Here is a 19022-nt window from a genome sequence, read left to right on the forward strand (position 1 = left end):
TCACAGATTGCAAGCTTACAATTCCTTATTTTTTTATTTTTTACACCTACAGCACCTGGTCTTCCTAGATGGTCTCCCACCCAAGTACTAACCAGGCCCAACCCTGCTTAGCTTCTGAGATCAGATGGGATCGAGGGTGGCATGGCCGTAGACCCAAAGCTTTTTAAAAAGTTTTCTGAACATTATTACTTTCAAAGATTTCACTCCCTGAACCACATTAAAACACTACATTTTACATTAAATATACTTCTGAAGTAAAATAATTTATAAAGAATTTATCTCTGCATAATTTTTTAATACAGAAATTATTTCTTGCATGATGTCTCAATAAACATGAGCTCTTAGGCAATCTCTAGATTTGAATCTCAGAGCAATCATTTACCAGCTCTAGGACTAAGAACAAGGAGTTTAACTTCTCTCTGCTTCAGATGCCTCAGCTGAAAATCGAGGATGCTAAATGTGTTATTTTAGCAGAAAGTATACAGATATTCTTTAGACTGTTTTTTCAATTTTTTGTATTGAAGTTTTTCCAAAATAAAAAGTTAGAAAGCCCTCCTTTCTAAAATGCAGCTTCTATCAATAATATGATTACTGTTGCTGTGGGAATCAGTACACGTACTTGGAAATTCTTGGGAAGTGAAAACAGCTAACCTCTATGAAATGTTTCAAATGTAATGAAATTTGTATTTAAATTCAAGAATTTATTAAATAATTCATTAACTTTCATAATTAACTAGTTTTATATTTTCTGGATTTTTAATTAAATATTTATTAATTTGAATTATTTTAATTTCTATATTTTTGAGAAAATAAACCTTATATTTTTCCCTTTTATTTTCTTACTATTTCCCAGAAAAGTAGGTCCCTGAAACGCTAGTATGCTCTATGCCTGAGGGGAGAAATAATCCTGCACCTACTTTATCGCTCTCTCTTTTTTTTTTTTATGCAGTAGATATTAAGCAAAGAAAGTAGAATGTCATTAAACTTTTCAGTCCTCTTCCCTATGCCACTGGGATCAATATCTTAATAGAGACAGGTACCCTGTCACATTGCCAGGATGATAAGTAAATGAGAAGTGCAGTAGGAACAACAATGCTTATTGAAGAGCATGTTGTTTTGTACAGCATTACGTTCTGTATACACATCACCGTAAGAAGTGCAGTGGAGAGAGATCATCAAAAGAGACAAGAGAGAGAACTTATGTAAATGGCAGCACCGCGTGTCAGTCAGGGCACTCATCCTGAAATTCCAATTCAGGCTGCAGAATTAATCTTACATGAGGTCAAGACAGCCAGACGAGGGCGAAATTATCCATTTAGAAAGACACAGAGTTAGTTCAATTGATTTAGGGAACTTGTTTCACTAAAAAGAACTGGACTTGGTACAAGCAAGCGCTGATTATGATTTTGCCATGAGCAGAATGTGAGGTTCTGTGCTTGGTGGTGACTGAGCAGTTAAACGTCATCTGGCCTTTTATAAGCAGTTACTTCGGCCTGCTTTCTGAGGCTTACAGTCCTCACGGTCTCGTTTCACTGGTTTCTTATTTCAGGCACAGTCAGATCTGACAATAATACCAAAATCACTTAATCAGTAAGTCAGTCAAAAATCACTTTTTTCTGGCAAGCAATGAAATGAAGTCTGAGGACGCAGCTGACCTAGATGGTGATAAGTCCCTGCTGGAACAGGAGGAGGAAGGAGAGTCTCCAGGAAAAAGAAGGAGATGAACCCATCAAAGATGAAAGGGCTTTTGAAGTGAAAAACAAACTTCTGATAGGAATACACTATATCTAATGGAACTCTAGAAAAAAATAATGATCAAGTTAAAGAAAACAATGCAAATTTAAAAAATGAGAAACAGGTTTATGAGAAAGCAATTATAATTATAGACTACTTAGATTTATACTGAACAATACTCATAATGATGTAAACATTGATTATTAACTAACAGTGATGATTTTTTTATACCTGGAAGACAGGAGAAAGTAGGCATGATCACCAAGAAAATAGGATGATATTAAGAGGATACATTAGCATAAAAGAAAGTCATTAGAAAGTGCCTAAAAATAAACAAGTAGCAGTATAAAAATATTGAAAAAATATTGAAAAAATAAATACTGTAAGTTAAAGAAACATTTTAAATGATTGGAATCATAGGTGCTCTTTGATTTCTTTTAAAACTATGTACATGTATTACTTTATTAAATACTTTTAAAAGTAAGGAAAATATGGCAAATATTATTTTTATGATGTAGTTTTATTTTATTTTATGAGCTCTCTAATCTTAAAAAAAATCTTGGTAACATATCAATGCTGGTGAAATAAGTATATATTAATTTAATATGCCTTTTATAGAAAGAGCTCATAAAGGAAAGTGCTTAGAAAGGCAACATAACAAACACTGCGAGTGCGTAGCATCCCAGAAGGATTAGGACGTGACTCTCTGTTGGTCTTCAAAAGAAAGACAGCAGACCATTCATTCCAGCTCTATCTAACAGCCAGAGCTGGGAGCAGGAAGGAAAGGGAGAGAGAAGAGGGTTGTCTCATTGGAGTTTGAGTTGCTAATTTAATCACGTTTGCATGTTTTTAAAACAGACATAATTATAAATTATTTGCTTTAATACCAAAATACAAATGTATTTCCCTATTTAACACCACTTTTATCATGTGTGTTTTATTTATATCACAAAGTTTCGTGTGCTTTCCTTCTTCTGTGTTTTCTGCCTTTCTGGGAATATGGTCTACTACCTTATAACAAGGGAGCAGTATGCAGCATGTGAAAAACACAGTAAATAATTGTCATTAAAAGTTCAGTTGATGAAATGAACATCACAGATGTCAGGGTAAGTGCATGTCTGATTTTCATTTGTAAGAGATGCTTTTCCTACCACCACATTAGTCAGGGATATCTATTTAAATGTGTTGGTAGTTGATTGATGCGGAACATCTGGCCACGTTGTTTTTGATTGCTATGTGACTGTATCTTCTCTAGTGCCTGCCAAAAACAATGCCAATAAATCAGATTCCCAGGTGTTGTTAATTATCCTTTGAGGGAAGATGGTAATGGAGTTATAAAATAAAAGAATTAGAAGGATCAAAAAGGCCATTATGTCCAATGGCCTTCTAATATTTGACTCTATATTGCTTATTACCTATGAGATTCTCCTAGATGAACTTTGGGCATTTCTTACTAAAAATGTTATAACATCATTTTTGTTAATAGCATGAACCGAGAATTTAGTAGGTTTCTCATCTATGTCTCATTAAATGGCATTTGATTCTCTCTATTAATTTTTGTAAACTTTACCATAGCAAAAAGTTGCCCACAATGTGCAAAATATCATTTTTATTTTCTGAAGTCATCTTGAGACTAAAGACATAAGAGAAATAAGTCTGATTTTTCCCATTCCCTAACGTCCAGTAAAGATTTTATTCAAACACCAAAAAGCTAGATGCCAACTTTATCATTAAAATGTCTACTTTTTTATTATGAAAGAAAATATTAAATATATGGGACACACAGGAAGTTGTGCAAAAACCTTTAAACTAGATTTAATATAGTAAAGGAATTGGAGTGCTGGAGCAGAAGAGAAAATTCTGATTCCAGAAGTAATTGATACAACTTCTATAAATAATTCAGTCTATTCCTATTGGAATTAGCTTTTCATCTTTTAAAACACCCAGTATATACATTAAAATTCCTGACTATGCCTGTTCTAAAACAGTTGTTTCATTTATGACTGCTTATGAGAATAATCACTAAGTTACAACTAGTTCCCACAACTTAGAAGGTAACAAAATTGACATTTCCTGGGAGAAAATTAGGCTTTTCAAAAAAGACCAAAAAAAAAAAATGTTTATCTTACTTTGGAAAGATAATAATTATAGCTTTCGAGTTTTTCTTACAAATCTACAATGAAATGGTAAAACCAGAATTCTCTAGCAAATTTTTGTCCCCCTTTTGATATTCAACATTTTTTCAGTAATAAAGAGGTAGTGAATACATTCGAGGACTATCTTGTCAGCAATAAAAGGATAAATGGCTCACTTGTAAGAAGTTGTTTCAGCTTTCCAATTATCCGAATACTGTTAAAGAATGACCTTTTCCAAGATCAGTGTGCTAGGTAGAACACTAGTTACTGGAGAAAAAAAAGATTTTCTACTTGTTCATTTAAGAAGTGGGACTCATTTTTGATTGCTTGTCATAGCCCTTTCCCATTTCCTCCTCTTGCCCAGGATACCCAGAAACAGAGAGCCAATTTGCTCGAGGAACAACTCTGCCCTTTGTAATGAAAACCCTAAAGATGTAACCATTTTATTTTTCTGTGAGAACAATGTGATCTACACACAAATACACATGTACGTGCGTGCACACACACACACACAAACACATCCCGTACTATAGCAATCATACCCATGGACCAGTGCAAAATGCAAATTTAGTGCCTCTTGTTCAAAAAGCAAGGGGGGGAAAGTGTTGTTAAACATGCTAAAGTATAATACTTCTTTGCTTTCTTCCACAGTCCCTCTTTTGACTTATCATAGTGGTTTTCTAAATTTGCTATTTAATATTATTCTAACTTAAAAATTTAAATTATTAGCATAAATTTTACCATTCATCTTTACATCTACGGTATCAGTTCTAAATGCAAATATAGGATCATTTAACATGTATGCAGAATCACTGAAATTACATAGTTAATATTGCATAGGTTATGTATGCATATATATTTCACTCATATCAGAACTGTGGAAACGCTACACAAAATTAACTCAACTGTTTGTATTTCACTTCTTAATGTGTGCACATCTTACCCACAACCTTTGCTTTTGACTTATTGATAAATAGGAAAATCTGCAAGGAAAAAGAACTATGGGTTGCCCTATCTTTCTCTTTCCTTTTGTATCATCATTTTCAGCATAAATGATTGGCTACTATATGGAAGTAACATAAGTAAGAGATGCTATAACATGGTTCTTGGTCATTCATGATTACTTAGAATGCCATCGTCTTATTGCATTCAAAGCGAATTCAGGTTCATATGGAAAACAACCTATCTGGGCTGTCAACACTCTTATTTACTCATTCATAGACATAACACGTTTACCATACACTCTCACTTTGATCTTGCTGAACTCAGACACATTGTGAGATCCTGGAATTCTGGGCTCATGGGGTATCATGAGACTTATGTGTGATTGGGGCCTAAAGGAATGCGTGACAGATACACGTATTGTACATTTCCCCTTGGCTCATGTCCATGTTCTATGTACCACCAGCTTTCAATTATAAAACACAAGTTCAAAGATAAAATTATTAAGAATTTTAAGATGGTCATAGAAGAGTATTAAACCAAGGCAGGGGCCTTTCTGAGGATGGGTCCTTGTGCTACTACACAGGCCACATGCCCAGGAAGCTGGCCCTGGTATTACCAGGAACGCTTAACTTGTATTTTTCAGAAGGGCTTTCCTGTCCTTCTGAGTGGACAAAGAAACATGGAAGATAATTTCCAAAACACATCGATAAATATCTTCATATACCTTTTTAAAGTTGCTTTAAGTATTTGGCACCTAAAGGGGGACAGTAGTCCTAAAAATGAAAATGCCCAAGGTAGTTTTTGGGAAAAAAGAAAACAGAAGAGAGATCAAAGCAATTAATCAAGGGTTAAAATCAATCAGTGATTAAAAACTTTGATAAAACCACACTCTCACTCTGACAAAAGCCACTGTTAAGGGATATTTTTAATTGAAACTACTGCTCTGACTTAGAAAAAGGTAATATGTGGACCTTGATATTCATTGAAAATGCCAGTGTTCTGTATAATTTTGAGTACCAAGCTGTAAAGACATCTTGTTTGTGCTCCATTGGCAACAGGAGAGCAAGCATAACATTTACCAGTTAGTTCCCTTCCTAGAAGAAAAGAAAAGACAGAACATTAAAGATAAGGAACTAAGAATATTGTCTCCTCCAAATTTAACATAAATAAGATCAGTCAAGGCCATGGAATGATACACTTTATTAATATGACAAATGACACAAGTTTAGGAGAACTCCCAAGTACTGTATCCTATACTTTTAGCAGAATGTTGGGCAAGTTATTGTCTAAAGGCGTGATTATTCTAATTACACTGTATATTTTGTTTCAACTGTTTGATTGTTTTCTGGTTCATGGCAAAAATATAGTCACCATCACAATTAAATATTTTGGCATGCAGAATACAGATGTGCTCTAGCCATACTATCTTGACATATGTCTCTCTGATGAAATTAAGTTTTCCTAGAAACTCTTATCCTTGGGGAGCCTTGACATTAATTCAAAGATTGTCTAGGTCAGAGCTGAGAACCTTAGAATGACTGGACCATGTGTGTATGCTGTTTGTTCATTCACTTATTCAATCCATTAATGTTTATTCAACATCATATATATGCAAGCATAGACTTTTGGAGATTACAAATATTAATCAGACAGGAACTTTCACTTTAAAAGAGCGTCTAGAGTTGGAGATAAGACATCTATCTTATAAGATAGAAAGTGGAAATTGTAGTAGGGAGAAATCCACATACTTGTAAGGGAGTTCAGAAAAGATGGACTTCTTTCTCTTATATGTAAATTATATGATTATGTATTAGAAAACTACTTACAATCAAGTAAAAACCATGAGGCATAAGACAGTTCATTAAGTTAAAAAGGAACACTAAAAAAATCACAGATTTCTTATACAACAAAGTTAAAAATAATGAGAAAACCCAATTAACAGGTAAAAAATAATGGGAAAACCCAATTAATAATGACCTCCAAAACCTAATATACTTAGTAATAAATGTAGCAAGCAGAATTTGGACATCTTGAGACAGAAGGAATGGAATTTCAGGTAGAGGAAATGCACAGGAAGTGAGAAGTGAATAGGTGTCATACGTCAAAACCAGTTTGCCCTTTAGAACAGTGCTTCTCCAGTTTTGATGTGCATGTGATTATCTGAAGATCTAGTTAATATGCATATTCTGATTCAATATTTCTGCAATGGGGCCAGAGATTCTATATTTTTAACAAGCTCTCAAGTAATGTCAGTACGGCCAACTTACCACACTTTGTATAGTAGGAGTTTAGAGTACATAAAGCATAACCAGAGAAAAGCCAGTTGGCGATTTTCAGTGGAACAATGAATTTAGGCGAAGTTTGGGCTTTATTAGGTAGAAAATAAAGATTTCTGAAAACAGAAATTATTTTTATTAATGCCAAACTCTTGTAAAGTTAGTAAAGCAGCAGTGTTTAAGATGGATATGTTTTTCCTGAATCGAATAGTATCTCAAAGAATGATAAACACTTGCATTATCCCAATGAAATCAGGAGTTTTTGGTGCATAAGTACCCAGGAACCTGCCTCCTTAACAACTTCCTAGGAAACCATATAGTGACCAGCTTCATGGGTAATGCCAGGGGAGAAGAAGTTTGTGTTATAAATTCAATTTAAAAAATAAACCCAAGAATCAAACAATATATAAAATGTCATAGTTAAGCAGGGTTTATTTCACGAATGCAAATTTAAGATCTGAATTCTCCCGCATTAGTAAATTGCACTACTATATGTCTGCTTAACCAGAAACTGAAGAGGCATTTATAATTTCTGCATCTTCCTCATCTCCCATATCCAGTTATTTACTGAGTAGTGTTCACTTTACTTCCCAGATGGATTTCTAATCTAATTATGTATCCTTTACCCTCATTGTATGCCCAGGAATCATGATTACTTGCCTAGACAACCACAAGAGCTTCTAAACTGGTCTTGCCATTTCCTCTCTTTCTCCAGGCCCCCCAATATATTCTCTGCAAAGTGGATAGAGAGAACTTTTTAAAATATAAATTCTATCAATTCATGTCTCTGATTAAAACTGTTCAATGGCTTCCCATTGCACTTTGAATAAAATCCAAACTCCTCACTATGGCTTGTAAGGCTAATTTGTCCCTTTCTTATATCTCCAATAATGCTTCAGCCAAATATCAACCTTCTTGTATTTTACTAGACTCCATTTATCTTGTTATTGCCCTAGGGCTTCACACATACATGTCTGTCTTCTTGGATAATTATATTTTCAGAAATACATGTTCTAATCACACTGTGTAAGTGAAAGTCCCTCACATCCCCTAAACTTCATTATTACAGCATCCCGGTCCCTTCCTGTGTATTATTTTACATTGATGGTAACACACATATTTCTTTGTTTATCTGTTTTGTGTCTATCCCCACTATGTTGTAAACTCTATGAAAGCAGAGCCTATGTCTTTTTTTGATTCACCTTTATAAATGCAGCATCATATCCATTTATTAAACAAATTTGTTGAATGTCTATGATATGCCAGGTGCTGTTTTAAGTTTTTGATATACAGCAGTGAACAAAACAGATAAAAATTCTTGACATCATGGAACTGTAGCTGCATGGAAAAGTAGTTGTAGGAAACAGACAATAAATAGATAATGAGGTGAAATTTAAAGTATGTCAGATGGTGGTAAGTGCTATGGCAAAAAAAAAAAGGCACAGAAAGACAGAAGGAAATGCTGGATATGTGTAAGATTTACTACTTGAAATGGGAGTGTGATGGGGAAGGTCTCATTCTATATTAATAGATAAAAGATTTATGTTAATCTATATCTAACATATAGATTAATATATTACATATTAATTTCTATTGAATCAACATATTAAATTAATATAAAACATATAAAATATATTACAGTATTATAATATATGTTACATATTATAGAGACATGTTAAGTTAATATATAATTATACATTAATACCTATGACATTAATAAATTAAAAACATATTCTCATACCCTCATATACACAGAAGAGATATATAATAAACACCTATTCACTATAAAATATCTTAATAACTTAGGATGAAAAGGATAAATTTAAAATATTTTTAAAGATTTTGGTACAAATAATCAGAATCACACATTCATAAAGAGTTCCAGTATCGTCAGAAGTTAGAGATGCCAACCAAATCCATTTAACAGTGACCTGGAAATGCTGAAGAATATAATTAGGGAAACAAATAAAGGGACAAAATAAAACAAAAGGCATACATACTGGAAAAAAGGAGTGAAAACTATTTTTAAATAATGTAATTATAGTCATGGAAAACCATTATACTCAACTAAAAATATATTAGAACTAATAAATATCGAGTTAAAACATAAGAATGAAAAAAACTAGAATCATCTTATTGGTAGAATACCATTCACAATAACAAGACTAAAACAACTTATTTGGGATTTGATTTTAAAAGAAGATTCAGGAAATGATTTTACTGAAAGCTGTTTTTCAAAACTTAAATGATTTAAGAGCCATATCATCGCCATATGTAGAAAGATGCAATCGTTGAAAATATGTCAATTCTTTCAAAGTATTCTATAAACTTAAGGTAACCCAAATTAAAGATAAACTGGATTTTGTATGAGAAAATAACAATATAAATTTAAGGTTTGTGTGGAAAAATAAAAGTATTGGATGAGTCAGTAAAATATAAAAAAGTAACAGATGGAGAGATTGGATTAAATATGGCGGCGTGAGAGATGTTCCCAGATCTCTCCCCTTGAAACAATAAACTGAACACCTAAAACTCAACAAAAACACTCAAACTGCACACCAGCACGTTTGAGCATGGGATCTGCTCATAAGAGCTACCACAGGTCAGAATCCCCAGGTGTCAAGTGGTGGACTGGGATAAACAAAGAAGCTGCTTCTCACAGCCAGAGCTCCCTGTAGGAGAAGGGGGAGGGGAGAAAGAGCAGTGAGTTCCCTGAACAGCCCTGCCTGAGAGTGCTGTGAGTTCCACACGGCCAGTGGCAGTGACCAATCATCAGGGCAGAAGGCAGAGAAACAGGGATGGCAAAAAAGTGGGGATGGCAGAGAAATAACAGTTGATTTTTACTAGCTGCGGTTGCAAAACTGAGGCTGTGCTGCAACCTCCAACTCTCAACCCAGAGGGCCCTTCCCTGCATATCTTCTGAGACGGAATGCTGAGGAACCCTAGGGGAATCTGAGCAAATGCTACCGAAACTGTCACTAACACTGACAGAAACCAAGACTGAGGGTAGCACGCATGATTAAACATCTATAAGGAAAAAAACAACATTATTAACACTTTATGTAAAGCAGATATCCAAGAGGCTTAGATGCCACCTACTGGAAACTAAAAGAAAAACACTTTCCTTGCAACAAGCTAGGGACCATTATATAATAAATCTTCTTTCTGGAAAAAAGAAAAGAGCAGAACACACTTCCATTAATGCTCAGGTGGAGAAATAGTCCATTAAACACCATGAACAACCAAGGTGACAAGGCATCTCAGAAAGAGAAAAATCTCCAGAAAATAAACTTACAGACATAGAAATATGTGACTTAAATGACAGAGAATTCAGGATGGTACTTCTGAAAAAACTCAGTGAGATCCAAAACAAATCATATCAACAATTTCAGGAACTGAGAAAAAACTAGATGAGCAGAATGAGTTTTTTAGCAAGGAGATTGAAACTCTCAAAAAGAATCGAATTGGCCTTCTGGAGATGAAGAACACACTGCAAGAGTTGAAAAATGAAATAACAAGCTTGGGAAATAGAGTTGACCAAATGGAAGAAAGGTTCAGTGATATCGAAGACAGAAATCTAGAAATAAGTCAGAAGGAAGAACAGTGAAACCAAAGAATGAAAAATAATGAAAGAGAAATACAAGAACTAGCTGATACCATCGGGAGAGGAAACATGAGAATAATGGGAATTCTTGAAGGGGAGGAAAAGGAGCAGGGATTAGAAAGCATTTTCAGACAAATACTGGACAAGAATTTCCCAAATCTAAGGAATGAGCTTGGAATTCAAGAAGTCAATGGAACACCCAATTATCTCAATCTAAAAAGGCCTTCACCAAGACGTATCATATTAAAATTATCAAAAAATCAATGACAAAGACAGAATTCTAAGGGCAGCCAGGGAAAGGAAGACAGTAACCTATAAAGGAAAATCCATTAGATTATCGTTGGACTTCTCAGCACAAACCTTACAAGTCAGAAAGGAGTGGAATCAAATATTCAAACTATTAAATGAAAGGAACTACCAGCCAAGAATAATGTATCCAGCTGAGCTCTCCTTTAGCTATGAAGGAGAAATTGATACGTTTCCAGGCATAGAAAAATTGAGAGAATTCTCCACTTCGAGGCCTGCACTACAGGAAATACTGAAAGGGGTCAGCTCACCTAAAACAAAATGACAAAAAAAAAAAAGCATAATTAGGAGTAAGGTGACTAAAAACAGGAGTGCAACCCTTACTAGGAACAGGGCATTATAAGTGTAAAATAAGAAGAGATTTACTGTAGCAAGATAGTAATGAATGTTCAGCATACATAGGGACAAAATGAGACATCAATAACTGAAAAGGGGTGGATTCAAAGGTCCAAATGTGCAAAGGGAAATGGAGAAAAAGGATGACGGTATATATTCTTTTCATATTCCTAATGGTAACCACAGGCTAAAGATTCAGAACTGAAATATATAACATAAAACAAGAACGACCAGAGGGAAAATCCACAAAAGACAACCAAAATAAAGAAAACAGAAACACGAGGACAAGGAAGCAATGGAAACACCAAGCTACCAGAAAGCAAAAGATAAAATGGCTGTAGGAAGACCTCATATTTCAATAATCATCCTAAATGTAAATGGACTGAACTCACCAATAAAAAGGCACAGAATTGCAGATTGGATTAAGAAACAAAAAACAAACATATGCTGCCTCCAGGAGATACATCTCAGCTCCAAAGACAAATACAGACTCAAAGTGAAAGGGTAGAAAGTGATGTTTCAAGCAAATGGCATTAGAGAAAAGCAAGAGTAGCAGTACTAATATCGAACCAAATAGACTTCGAAATCAAAAAAATAAAGAAAGATACTGAGGGACACTTCATAATGATAAAGGGAATCATGCACTAAGAACATAACACTTATAAATATCTATACTTCCAGTCAGGGAGCACCAAAATATATAAAGCAATTACTAAGAGAACTAAAGATAAAAACAGACCAAAATACTATCATTAGTAGGGGACCTAAATACCCCACTGTCAGATATGGACAGATCATCCAAACAGAAAATCAATAAGGAAATAACATTCCTAAATGACACATTAGACCAACAGGACATAATTGACATTTACAGAACCTTTCATTCCAAAACAGCTGCTTATACATTCTTCTCTAGTGCACATGGAACATTCTCAAGGATTGACCACATACTGGGACACAGAAATAGCCTAAACAAATATAAGAGTGTTGAAATCATACCAACCATATTCTGTGATCATAATGCTTTGAAACTAGAGATCAACTGTAAAAAGAAAGCAGAAAGAACCACAAATAAATGGAGATTAAACAACATACTACTTAAGAATAACTAGGTCAGAGAGAAAATAAAAATGATATCAAGAGATACATAGAAACAAATGATAATGATAGTACAACATATCAAACCTTTAAAGACATAGCAAAAGCGGTCATAAGAGGAAAGGTCATATCATTACAGGCCTAACTCCAAAAACAAGGACAAGCCCAAATAAACAACCTAATGCTTCATCTTAAAAAAACTAGAAAAGGAAGAACAAATGAAGCCTAAAGTCAGCAGAAGGAAAGAAATAATCAAAATTAGAGTAGAAATAAATGAAATTGAAAACAAAAACAAAAAAATAGAAAAAATAAATGCAACAAAGAGCTGCTTCTTTGAGAATGTTAATAAAATTGACAAACCCCTGGCTGGACTCACTAAAGGAAAAAAAGAAAGGACACAAATAAACAAAATCAGGGATGAAAGAGGAGAAATTACGACAGACATGCAGAAATACGAAGGATATAACACCAAATTTAATAACTTAGAAGAAATGGACCAGTACTTAGAAAAATACAACTTTCCTTGACCGAATCAAGAAGAAGTGGAAAATCTAAATAGACCGATCAGCAGTATGGACATTGAAACAATCATCAAAAACCTACCAAAATGTTAAAGTCCAGGACCAGATGGCTTCACTAGGGAATTCTACCGAACATTCAAAGATTTAATACCAAGTCTCCTCAACTCTTCCAAAAAAAATCGAAGAGGAGGCAATACTTCTCAACTCATTTTATGAGGCCAATATTACCTTGATACCAAAACCTGGTAAAGATAACACACAAAAAAAGAAAACTACAGACCAATATCTCTCATGAACACAGATGCAAAAATCCTAAATAAGATACTAGCAAACCGAATACAGCAACATATTAAAAAGATTATACACCATAATCGAGTGGGCTTCATCCCAGGGACACAGGGATGGTTCAACATATGCAAATCAATTAATGTGATACACCACATAAACGAATTAAAAAATAAGAATCATATGATAATATCAATAGATGCAGAAAAAGCCTTCGACAAGATACCGCATCCCTTTATGATAAAAACACTTAACAAAATTGGTATAGAAGTAAAGTACCTTACCATAATAAAGGCCATATATGAAAAGCCCTCAGCCAACATTATACTTATTGGTGAAAAACTAATAACCTTCCCTCTAAGATCAGGAACAAGGCAAGGCTGTCCACTTACACCACTGTTAGTCAGTATAACATTGGAAATCTTAGCGAGTACAATCAGACAAGAGAAAGGTGTCCAAATAGAAAACGAAGAAGTCAAACTGTCACTATTTGCGGATGACATGATTCTCTATATAGAAAACCCTAAAGACTCCACAAGAACACTACTAAAAAAAATAAGCAAATACAGTAAAGTCTCTGAATACAAAATCAACGTTCAAAAATCCATAGCATTCCTATACTCTAACAATGAAGTGTCAGAAAAAGAAGTGGAAAAAATAATTCCTTTTGCAAATGCAACGACAACAACAAAAAATACCTCGGAATAAATGTAACGAAACATGTGAAGGACCTATATAATGAAAATGACAAGATCCTATTAAAAGATATTCCGTGTTCTTGGATGGGAAGAATCAACATAGTTAAAATGACCATATTACCTAAAGCATTATACAGATTTAATGCAATCCCCATCAAAATCCAATCAGCATTTTTTTAAAGAAATAGAACAAAAAATCATCAGATTTGTATGGAAGCGCAAAAGATCCCGAATTGCCAAAGCCATCCTGAGAAAAAAGAACAAGGCTCCGCCCAACTTCAAATTATACTACAAAGCAACAGTAATCAAAACGGCATGGTATTGGCAGAAAAGTACACACACGTACAAGTGGAACAGAATCAAGAGTCCAGAAATAAACCTATATTTATATATTTCAACAAAATATATTTCAACAAAAACGCCAAAAATATACAGCGGAGAAAGGAAAGCCTCTTCAATAAATGATGCTGGGAAAACTGGAAAGCCACCTACAAAAGAATGAAACTAGAGCGTTGTCTATCACCACACACCAAAATTAACTCAAAATGGATTAAGGACCTGAATATAAGACCTGAAACAATAAAATGCATAGAAGTATAGAAACTAAACTCAAGGACCTTGGGCTTAAAGGGAATTTTATGAATTTGACCTCAAAGACAAGGGAGGTAAAAGCGAAAATATATGAATGAGACTACATCAAACTTTTGCTCAGCAAAAGAAACTATCAACAAGGTAAAGAGACGACCATCTGCATGGGAAAATATATTTGTAAGCAATGCCTCTGATATGGCCTAATATCCAAAATATACAAAGAACTCATACAACTCAATGACAACAACAAAACAAACAATCTAATCAAAAAATGGGCAGAGGACCTGAGCAGACACTTCTCCCTAGAGGACATACAAATGGCCAACAAATATATGAAAAGATGCTCAACATCGCTAGCTATTAGGGAAATGCAAATCAAAACCACAATGAGATACCATCTCACACCTGTTAGAATGGCTATAAGCAACAGGACAAGTAATAACAAATGTGGGAGAGGATGTAGAGAAATAGGAGCCCTCATACACTGCTGGTGGGACTGCAAATTGGTACGGCCACTATGGAAAGCGTTATAGAGGCTTCTCAAAAAACTAAGAATTGACCTACCATATGATCCAGCAATCCCTCTTTTGGGTCTTTACCCTAAAGACTTGAAAACCCATATCCAAAAAGATATTTGCACACCAATGTTCATAGCAGCATTATTCACAGTGGCCAGGTCGTGGAAGCAATCGAAGTATCCTACAATAGATGATTGGCTAAAAAAGCTGTGATACATATATACAATGGAATATTACTCAGCCATAAGAAGAGTTGACATACTACCATTTGCAACAACATGGATGGACCTTGAGATAATCATACTAAGCGAAATAAGCTAGACAGAAAAGGTTGAAAATCACATGATATCACATATGTGGGATATAAACCTAAAAGCAACAAATGAACAAGAAAAACAAACAGAGACTCATGGACATGGATAATGGACTAGTGGTTACTATAGGGTAGGAGGGGAAGAGGGAGGAGGGAGGTAGATAGGTTAAAAGGGATCAAATATATAGTGACAGAAAGAAATCTAACTATGGGAGGGGAACGCACAATGCAATTACTGTTAAGTTGTACACCTTAAACTTATTGTATTTCATTAACCAATGTCACCAAAATAAATTAATTAATTAATTTAAAAAATAGTAAAAATTTAAAAATGAAAGAAAAAAAGAAGAAAGATTTGCCCAACTTGGAATTATAATATTTTACAATTCCACAACATTCGAAGTAAGGTAATGCTGGTGTAGAAATCAACAGAAATGCAGTGGAAAAAATTAAGTTCAGAAATGGCCTTGCACATGTGTGGGAATATAGTATGTAATAGTTGTTATTTTTAATCAATAAAGTTTGTGGCATATTTTTTTAAATATGGATTTACTTAAATAACTATTAAAGAGCAAAGTAACTCCTGCAGAGATGAAAATTATTCCAGATTAAGTAAGAATTTAATTGTTTAAAAAATGAGAGAGAAAATTATGCTAATAGATGTTAGTGTATAGCTTGTAATAGTTATTTAATTGCAGGGCATGATACTATAGGCAGAAAACACAAAAGAATTGACAAAATTTGGCTTCAAAGAAATTAGAAACTTTGGAATGGTACAAGCACTCAGTTACTATAAGATTATTTGTAAGATATATGACGAAATATTGATATTACTAATTTTCATGGGCTTTTAAGAGAATGACAACATAAGACAGAGAAATCAAAATTAAGAAAAACTGATCAAAAAATGAGCAAAATACAGGAACACTTTACCAAAGAAGATATACAAATGGCAAATAAGTACATATAATATGAACATATGTCACTAGTGAATTGCAAATTGATACAATGACTAGACAACACTGCACACCTGTTAGAATGTCTAAAATCCAAAACACCATCAAATTCTGGCAAGAATATGGAGCAACAGGAACTCCCATTCCTTGCTGGCAGAAATGCAGAATGGTACCAACAGCCACTTTGAGTGTTAGTTTGGCTGTTTCTTACAAAACTTAACATAGTCCCAGTACATAATCCACCAATTATGCTCCTTTGTATTTATTGAAAAGAAGTGAAAAGATGCCCACACAAAAGCCTGCACACAAATGTTAATAGCTGCCTTATTAGTTATTGCAAAAAAATTGGAAGCAGTCAAAATGTTCTTCCATAGATGAATGCAAGAACTGCGGTATATCCATACAATGGAATATTATTCAGTGCTAAAAAGAAATGAACTATCAAGCCATGAAAACACATGGAGGAACTTAAATGCATATTGCTAAGTGAAAAAGGCAATTTGAAAATGATTCCAAGTATATGACAATCTGGACAAGACAAAACTATGGCGACAATAAAAAGATCACTGGTTTCCAGGGGGTTGGGGATGGGAAGGGATCAATAGGTAGAGTACAGAGTATTTTTAGGGCAGTAAAACTATCCTGTATGATGCCATAATGTTGGACACATCACATTTTATGTTTTTCAAAATCTGTAGAACTATACAACACAAAGAGTAAACCCTAATGTAAACTATAGACTTTAAAAAATAAAAATGTATCAACATTAGTTCATCAATTGTAAGAAGTGTGCCACATTATAAAATGTTAATAATAGGGAAACTGGGTAGTAAGGAACAAAAAGGGGTATATGAGAACCCTTGTACTTTTCTCTTGATTTTTCTACACACCTAAAACTGCTCTAAAAATAAAGTATTAATTTTTTCAGGTAGGCTAAAAGCACGTACAGAAAATTTACTAACAAAGGTAAAAGTGGCCCAAACATTTAGTGATACATTTGTTCTCATTAATAATCAAAAAAATGAACATTGAGATTAGAGCAGAGTACCATTTTTTGCCTGTCAATATAGCAAAGGTTAACAGGAATGAGGCTCCCAGGATTCTCTTCATTTTGAGGAAAATAAACCCTCTGCTTTACAGCCTGTGGAACTGTATCAGGATAAACTTTTCTATACAGCAATTTGTCAAAATATATCAAATTACTAAAAAGAAACATCTACTTCTTTGAACTAATAATCCCAAATCTGTGCATTTATTCAAAGAAATAGAGAAATTAGTAAAGATACATGTATGATGTTAGTCATCATAGTTTGTTGTAATAACAAAATTAGAAATAATATGAAAGTCCAAAAAAAGAGATTCATTAAATATATTTTGTGCATACATATGAAGTATTTAAAATTATCCAAATCTATATGTAATAACATGGAGAGATGTTTGTTATATTGTATTGAGGAAGAAAAGCAAGTTAGAGGGCCTTATTATTGTTTTAAATTATACATACATATATGGAAAAGTGTGGGAGACCATATATTAGTAATGGTTGTGGCTGGATAGTAGGACATCTGTTACTTTATCTTCAATTTCCATTCTTTATCCACTGTTAATACATTGCTTATATAAACTTTAAAATGTATAAACTCCTTGCAAAAGTAAGGTGATTATTCTGACAACTGAAAATAGAATATTAGCATTTCTTAGATCTAAAAGGGACCTCAGAGATTGTTTATTAGAGCCTCATTATTTAACAAATCAGGAATCAAATGCTTAAGTAGTTAAGTGAATACCTCAAATCGAATTATAGGCAGAGCTGGGACAACTACTGATGTCTTGTGAATCTCAATGCAGGATTCTCTTTGAATGCATAGTGGCAATCCCCAACAATGCTTTTAGTAGAAGCTCCTTCTAAAATATTATGTGTGTGTATTCATTAAACAAAAACATGCAAATCTTTGCATGACTTTATTGTTTTCTATGAATTTAGGTCTTCTGAATCTCAATTCTTCATTTTCTTCCACGAAACAGTGGCAATCTCTAAAGAATCCTTTGTAGGAAAGAATACAATAACAAACTATATGCGTATTTCTGTGAAATACAACCATCCATATCTATTTGAACATTTTTTTTATTTTCTTTTACATAAATTTGTTGCCATGTAGTTTCAACCATAAATCCTTTAACATTATTAGTAAAATAGAGACATTTTCTATTTCCATTTAAGTGAAAATACATTTCAGATCTATCAGCTCCTTTGATCTCTAGAATAATCAATATTTAAAAGACTACCTACAGCTAATAAATTGTTGCAGAGCAAAAAAATGTTTCAGGCAATTTAGAAATGTGTCTTCTAATTCCATATACACCAACATATCATGCACTATCTCAGAGAATCATAGTTAAGTATAAATTATAGAATGAATAAGGGTTAAGGAATAGACTAGCAATGGATATTAAAATTGGTAGTATTTTTCCATATACAGGTTGGTCTGATTTCTTAATAATTCAACTCTAGGTAGTGCCATAATAGAAACTGAAATAACTATCAACAGATTACTTTTTGGAGAAATATAAACCAGGTTTTTATAAATGTGCTTTTTTGAAATAGATTCAGAAGGTTAAATTTAATTATATTATTAGAGTTAAAATAATATTGCTTCCTACTTTAAAATTTAATAACTAAATTATATAAATTTTAAAGTTGTTATA

The 19022-nt window shown here is 33.6% G+C and overlaps 1 protein-coding gene and 1 pseudogene across 2 annotated transcripts in view; one reads left to right on the plus strand and one right to left on the minus strand.

Moving 5' to 3' along the window:
- The window catches only part of MAGI2 (membrane associated guanylate kinase, WW and PDZ domain containing 2), a 1217785-nt gene that overhangs the window by 200033 nt on the left and 998730 nt on the right, over positions 1 to 19022 (plus strand). The window lies entirely within an intron of this gene.
- On the minus strand, positions 44 to 153 carry LOC120592012 (uncharacterized; annotated as a pseudogene).

The sequence above is a fragment of the Pteropus medius genome, unplaced genomic scaffold, assembly GCF_902729225.1.
Source record: "Pteropus medius unplaced genomic scaffold, Ma_sr-lr_union100, whole genome shotgun sequence".
NCBI lineage: Eukaryota > Metazoa > Chordata > Mammalia > Chiroptera > Pteropodidae > Pteropus > Pteropus medius.